This window comes from Dromiciops gliroides, chromosome 4 (genome assembly GCF_019393635.1).
Source record: "Dromiciops gliroides isolate mDroGli1 chromosome 4, mDroGli1.pri, whole genome shotgun sequence".
NCBI lineage: Eukaryota > Metazoa > Chordata > Mammalia > Microbiotheria > Microbiotheriidae > Dromiciops > Dromiciops gliroides.
Genome location: NC_057864.1, coordinates 155178152 through 155186061, shown reverse-complemented (window position 1 = coordinate 155186061; position 7910 = coordinate 155178152). Strand labels below are relative to the sequence as shown.

Genomic DNA, 7910 nt, shown 5'->3' with positions numbered 1-7910 from the left:
CAATCACTTCAGGGACTAAGGAGGGACTCATTACTGCTAGAATAAATCAATATGGAAATAGTAGATACTAGATACTAGATAGTAGGTAGATGGTTTTCCAGTTCCCTTTGTTGAGTTTCCCATCATAGCAAAGATTACGGAACTGCAGTTAAATCAGTCATAGAAAGAAGGGCATATTTCTAAATACTTACATAAACAAAATAGAAAAAGAGTATATCAATGAAATGAACATACAATTGAAGAGACTAGAGAATAAACAATTGTAATGATAATTGCTGAAGAGACTGCTGTATTGTATCTTCTTCCTCTCCACTGTCCATCTGTCCTGGACCCAGACATGAAGTCTAGACCAGTTTTATTCCGAGATAAATCTGACCATTTTAAAGAAGGGATAGACTCCTTTTCTTACACACATTGATTTCTTATATCCTCCACCCCAGTGTTCCAGGGAAAATGAAAAACATAGGCTTCGTGGAGTGGAAGGAGGAAAGAGAGGATAAAAAGATACTTGGAGTACAATGAAAGTCACATGTTGGGACAGTTACGTATTTCCTACACACACAAGAAATGCTAAACATGAAAGACTCTCATTTGCCCACACTGACAGGATGACTTTAAAAAGTGTCCAATAAATTACATATATATGTGGGTGTGTGGGTGTGTATAATTTACACATGTATATGTAATTCACACATAAGTATTTATATATAAATTATATATACACATTTATATTCAGTATACATTGATAGAAATTTAGACAAGCAGTGGTAATAACTACTATAATGCTAGCATTGGAACATGAAGCTTGTGGAATTGCTGAGTAGGTACTATTATATTTCACCTCACCTCTGAATTGTCCAAACAATACCCTCAAAATAAATTACTCTAGCCATCAAGGCCAGCCATAAAGCTCATCCTGTTTTTGGTAATCATGTACTATGATGCAGAAACTTCTCTTGCCAACAGTCAACTCTGGCCACTAGATTCAAGCTCTACTGTCCTCTTGAATTCACATAAAATCCTGAAAGGCTGGAAAAATGACACCTTGAGACCACTGTTTAGTCTCCTGGCTTCCTTCTAGACTTGGCTAAAATCTCATCTTTTACGAGAAGCCTTTTCTGATCTTCCTTAATGCTATTGCCTTCCCTCTATTGCTTATATCCATTTTATCATGTATAACATATGTTGCTTGTATATAGATGGTTTCATGTTCTCTCCCATTAGAATATGAACACTTTGATAGGCAGTGCTTAATAAATGCCTATTGACTGACTGACTTATCAGGCACAGCAACACAAAATAAAGAGGCAGTCCCAAACTTAAGTTCACCTAGATAACACTCTAGATACCACATGGCCAATACCCACTGTGCTTCTGGGGTAAGGAGGAAAGGGTGTCAATTCCACCTTCTACTCCTTATAGGAAAAGCTAAGATATCCCTAGCATGATATACAACCAGAAGAGAAAAGAATTATTAAGAACAATCAAGTTGGGAGAGAGACAGAGACAGAGAGAGTCTAACAGAGAGAGACACACACAGAGACACAGAGACAAAAAGGATAGTTTTTCCTATTTAAACAATTGTCTAGAAATTATTCACCTTAAAAGAAGAGGGAATATATATGTGTATATGTATATATATATATATATATATATATATATATATATATATATATATATATGTGTGTGTGTGTGTGTGTGTGTGTGTATGTGTGTGTATGTGAGTGTGTGTATATACATGTGTATGTGTATATATATATATATATACATACATACATGTATACACACACACATACATATACATATATTTTGAAGGGGCAATGAGGGTTAAGTGACTTGCCCAGGGTCACAAGCTAGTAAGTGTCAAGTGTCTGAGGCAGGATTTGATCAGGTCCTCCTGATTCCAGGACTGGTGCTTTATCCACTGCGCCACCTAGCTGCCCTAAAAAGGGGAGGTTTTAATGATTCTCAAGCTCTGACAGATATTGAACTCCTGAAGTGAACTTGGGAAATTATTGCAACTCCAAAATTGTATATATTTGCATGTGGTATTTAATACCAACCACTGTCATTTTGTGCTGTAGTAATTTAATATATTTGACACTTCAGGTCTGGTTAATTTAAAATAATATAAAATATGGAATTGAGGAATATCCAAATTCTTAGATAGAAATTGGGATTAATAATTAGATATGCTATATTATATACCAATATATTAATATGCTAATATTAGTGGCATTATTGATTTTGGGGGTGGATGATAATTCATGAACAATGGTATCACACCTTTGTAGCTAAACCATTAATATTAATTATTGCATTCTCTGTTGTTGATTTTTTAATACAACTAACATGGAATGCAAAAACTGGCAGTTTTATGCATGGGGTATTTCATCAATGGGACAATTAAGATGTAGTTTTATGTCGGTTTGGAGGGAGAAATCTGGGAGAACTTCAGTGAGTTACTTCCTCACTTGGCCATCTTGGCATAGGAATTCCCAAATGATATGTACATGCAGTGGGGAGTACAGTCCAGAGACATAGAGAACAGAGATAAAATGGATTGCTCTCTTCAGTCAGGGGATCCCAAGAGACTGTTATTGAAGAGGTATGAAATCTCTCTTTACCTTCCTGACAACCTGATGAAGGTCACTTGTACTGTGGGGGAGGGGCAACTCATGATATATATGGGGACAGAACTTATCATGCTACTGTACCCAGTTTCCTTCTGGGTGAGTAAATCAATCAACAAACATTTATTAAACACTTATTTTGTGCCAGGCATTGTTCTGAGTTTATCTAAGGATAAAAAGAAAGGCAAAAATAACCCCTGCCCTCAAGAAGCTTACATTTGAGTGGTAGAGACAATATGTACAGAAACAGATACATACACAATACACAAAGAATAGATGGTTATACTCAATGTTTATGTCAAATTGTGTCTAATACCAGAACAGGGCAGTTAGGTGGCACAGTGGATAGAGTACTGGGCCTAGAGTAAGGAAGACTCACATTCTTGAATTCAAATATGGCCTTAGACACTTACTAGCTTTGTGACCCTGGTCAAGTCACTTAACCCTATTTGCCTAGTTTCCTGGTCTATAAAATGAGCTGGAGAAAGAAATGACAACCCACTCCAGTATCTCTGCCAAGAAAACCCCAACTGGGGTCATGAAGAGCTGAACATGACTGAAAAAACTGAACAATAACAATAACAAAACAAAATATGTCTAGATTCTAGAGGAAGTGGGGAGTCTGTTTTATGTTAGGTCTTTTTACTGTACAGATGTAAATTCCTGGAGGTAAAGCTGGATGTTCTGGCACTGAGAGCCCCAGTACTCTTGTGAGAGATACTTTTCTAAGTACTTGATCCAGCTTTGTAAAACCTTTCTTCCCTTTACTTCTTCCTCCATACTTGCATAAACAAGACTGCTTGGGAATAGACACCCAAACTAGTGTCAATGTCCCATTGCTACTCTCTAGTTATGCTTATAATATCTTGGAAGACTCTCTTCCTTTGCACAGTCAATCCTGCTAACTATGAAAACAAAAACAAAAAACAATGAAAAAAAGCTTGACTATTGACAGTTACTACAGTGATAGGGAATATCAAGGCATTAACACAGAAGAGGACAGTAACAAAATGGCTACAGGTGAAACTTCAAAGAAAAATGGAGATTGGTCTAGGCCTGTGTAATTTAAGATTCTAAATGTGGATTCTAATCTGTTCCCCCAGTTTGGGGGAAACTGACTAAAAAATCACTGATAAAACGAGTTTAGGTTTTTAAGGGTTTATTGGAAAATAGAAAGAAAAAGATTGAGAACAGAATTCTAACAGCCTGGCATTCCTATCTTTCCTCAAATTTCCTGTGAAGTCCTCTGCCACCACCACCATCAAGTCAGGAAGCCAAAAAGCCCAGCGCTCTCTGCGCAGGCTCCCTTTCCTCCTTCCTGTCTCCTCCCAGACCATAGGAGGCTCCTCAAGTTGATTGGCTGGTAGCCTTGATAGACAGCACCCATGAGCAAACGTCATTTCCTGACGCCAAGGAAAAGCCACAATGCCTCTGAGGCATTTTCCTCATGGTGGAGCTTTCCCACAGCAAGTCTCCAGTAGGTAGCGTCATTCCAATCATTACAGGCCCAAAAAGAATTCCTGGAAGAGTTTAAAAAGGACTTTAAAAATCAAATTAGAGAAGTAGAAGAAAACTTGGGCAAAAAAATTAAAATAATGTAAGAGATCCATGAAAAAGAAATACAAAATTTTACTGAGTAAAACAGATTTTGCCAAATGCCAAAATTTTACTGAGTAAAAACAGATTTTGCCAAATGGAAAGGGAAGTGCAAAAGGTCACTGAAGAAAATAATTTGTTAAAAATTAAAATTGAACAAATGGAAAATAATGACTCTATGAGGCACCAAGATACAAAAAAAAATCAAATAAGTAAAATATAGAAGAAAATGTAAAATTTCTGATTAGAAAAACAACTGACCTAGAAAATTGATTCAGGAGATATAATATAAGAATTATTGGACTACCTGAAAGCCAAGACCAAAAAAAAAAAAACCTGGACAATATCTTTCAAGAAATTATCCAAGAAAACTGCCCTGAAATATTAGAACCAGAGGGCAAATTAGAGATTTAAAGAATCCACCAATCACTCCCTAAAAGAGATCCCAAAACAAACACTTTCCAGAACATAATAGCCAAATTTCAAAGTTCACATATCAAAGAAAAAGCATTGCAAGCAGCAAAAAAAAGAAACAATTGAAATTCCATAGTGCCATAGTCAGAATTACACAGGATTTGGCAGATTCCACATTAAAGAATCATAGGGCTTGGAATGTAATATACCAGAAGGCAAAGGAGTTAGGTTTACAACAAAGAATCACCTACCAAGCAAAACTGAATGTATTTTTCAGGGGAAACAATGGACATTTAATGAAATAGAGGACTTTCAAGCATTTCTGATTAAAAGGCCATAGCTGAATGAAAAATTTGACCTCCAAATATAAGACTCAAGAGAAACATAAAAAGGTAAAAAAGAAACAAGAAAGAAAAACTTTAAGAAAATTAATATGGTCAAACTGTTTCTAGTTCTATATGATATATGTGAGTCTTAAGAACTTTATTATAGGAATAATTATTAGCACAATTAGAAGTATTTGTAAAGAAGATATGGTCATAAGGTAATATTGAAGGGATGATAATATTTGTAAGTCTTAACAACTTTAAGAATAATTAGGAGTATATGTAGACTATATATAGGGCATAGTCATAAAGTGACATTGATGGAATGATACCCCAGAAAACAAAATAAAGAGGTAAAAAGAAATTGTATGGAAGAAGGAGGAGAGAAATTGAATGGGTGGAGTGAATTGTCACACGCACACACACACACACAGAGGCATAAAAGAACTATCATAATGGAGGGAAAGATGGTGGGTATGGGCAAATATTAAACCTTACTATCATCAAATTTGGCTCAAACACATAATAACAAACACACTCAGTTGGATATAGAAATCTCTTACTCTATAAGGAAGTTTAAAAAGGGATGGTGATAATAGAAGGGGGAGAGGGGGACTGATATAAGGGAGGGGATACTGGGGAAGGCAGTGATTATAAGTAAAACACTGGTGAGAATAGAGAGTGGGAATCAGAGGGGAGGGAGATAAACAGATGGAAAATAGCATGGAGAGAAATAAACAGTTAGTCATCGTAACTATAAATGTGAATGGGATGAACTCACCCATTAAATGGAAGGAGATAATAGAATGGATTAAAAACCAAAATCCTACAATATGTTGTTTACAAGAAACACATTTAAAGCAGAGAGATACACACAGGGTACATGTAAAAGGCTGGAACAGAATCTATTAAGCTTCAGCTTAAGCAAAGAAAGCAGGGGTAGAAATCATGATTTGATTTCAGACAAAGCAAGAGGAAAAATAGATCTAGTTAAAAGAGATAAAGGAAACTATAACTTGATGAAAGGTACCAAGGTACCATAGACAATGAAGTCATACTTAACATATATGCACCAAATGGTATAGCATCTAAATTTTTGAAGAAGATGAATGAGTTATAAGAGGAAATGTATAAAACTATCCTGGTGCAGAAACTAAACCTTCTCCTCTCAGAACTGGATAAATCTAACCAAAAAATACACAAGAAAGAAGTTAGGAAAATTAATAAAAGTCTTGAAAAGTTAGATATGATAGATCTCTGGAGAAAATTGAATAGGAATCAAAAGGAATATACCTTCTTTTCAGCAGTACATGGTACCTACATGAAAACTTACCATGTATTAGGACACAAAAACCTTAGAAAAAGATGCAGAAAAGCAGAAATAGTAAACACATCCTTTTCAGATCACAATGCAATAAAAATTCCATTCAATAAAAGACAATTGAAAGAGAGATTAAAAAACAATTGTAAATTAAATAATCTGGCATAAAAAAACAAGTGGTTTAAAGAACAAATCATAGAAACAATGATTTCATTAAAGAAAATGACAATGATGAGACAACATATCAAAATTTATGAGATGCAGCCAAAGGAGTTCTAAAGGGAAAATGTATATCCTTAACTGCATACATTTAAAAAAATAGAGAAAAAAAAACAAATCAATGATTTGGGCATGCAACAACAACAACAAAAAAAATGGAAAATAAACAAATTAGAAGTATCCAACTAAACGCCAAATTAGAAATCCTGAAAAATCAAAGGAGAGGATAATAAAATTGAAAGTAAGAAAACCATTGAATTAATAAATAAATTTATAATCTAGTTTTATGAAAAAACCATAAAATAGATAAACCATCAGTTAATTTGATTAAAAAAAAAAAAAAAGGAAAGCATCACAGAGGCAGCCATGACCTGAGGAAGGCAACGGAGCAAAAGACGGATGACCACCGCCACCGAGTCTCTTAAACAATCCCAAGAGTGAGGAACTTCAGAAGCAGGAAGAGGAGAAATTCAACATTGGGCCCCTGTCAGTTCTCACACAGTCAGTGAAGAACAACACTCAGGTTCTTACCAACTGCCGCAACAACAAGAAGCTGCTGGGCTGAGTGAAGGCCTTTGACAGGCACTGCAAAATGGTCCTGGAAAATGTGAAGGAGATGTGTGCCCAAGAGCGGCAAAGGCAAGAAGAAGTCCAAGCCAGTGAACAAAGATCATTACATTTCCAAGATGTTGCTGAGGGGGGATTTGGTCATTGTGGTTCTTAGGAACCCACTCATTGCTGGCAAGTAGTACAGTCAAAGACTCCCTCTCCTGCCCAGCACTTGACTCAGCCCAGTGGAGGACCCTCAGTTTTTGTTTTGTGAATAAAGTCTTGCTGTTAAAAAAAAGAAGAAAACCAAATAATTAGTATCACAAATAAAGGAGTGAACTCACCACCAATGAAGAGGAAATTAAGACAATTATTAGGAACTATTTTGCCCAATTATATGCCAATTAATTTGACAACCTAAATGAAATGAGTGAATATCTATAAAAATATAAATTACCCAGATTAACAGAAGAAAATATTTAAATAACCCAATTTTAGAAAAAGAAATGTAACAAGTCATTAATGAACTGCCTAAGAAAAAATCCCCAGGACCAGATTGATTCATAAGTGAATTCTACCAAATATTTAAGGAGAAATTAATCCCAATACTATCTAAATTATTTGAAAAAATAAGTGAAGAAGGAGTCCTACCAAATTCCTTTTATGAGACAAATATGGTGCTGATACCCAAATCAGGAAAAGCCAAAACAGAGAAAGAAAATTATAGGCCAATTTTTCTAATGAATATTTATGCAAAATTTTTAAATAAAATACTAGCAAAAAGATCACAGAAATATATCACAAGGATCATACACTATGACCATGTAGAATTTATACCAGGAATGCAGGGCT

The 7910-nt window shown here is 35.2% G+C and overlaps 1 pseudogene; it reads left to right on the top strand.

The window, feature by feature from the left end:
• The first annotated feature begins 2513 nt into the window (after positions 1-2513).
• On the top strand, positions 2514-7258 carry LOC122754726 (annotated as a pseudogene).
• The last annotated feature ends 652 nt before the right edge of the window (positions 7259-7910 follow it).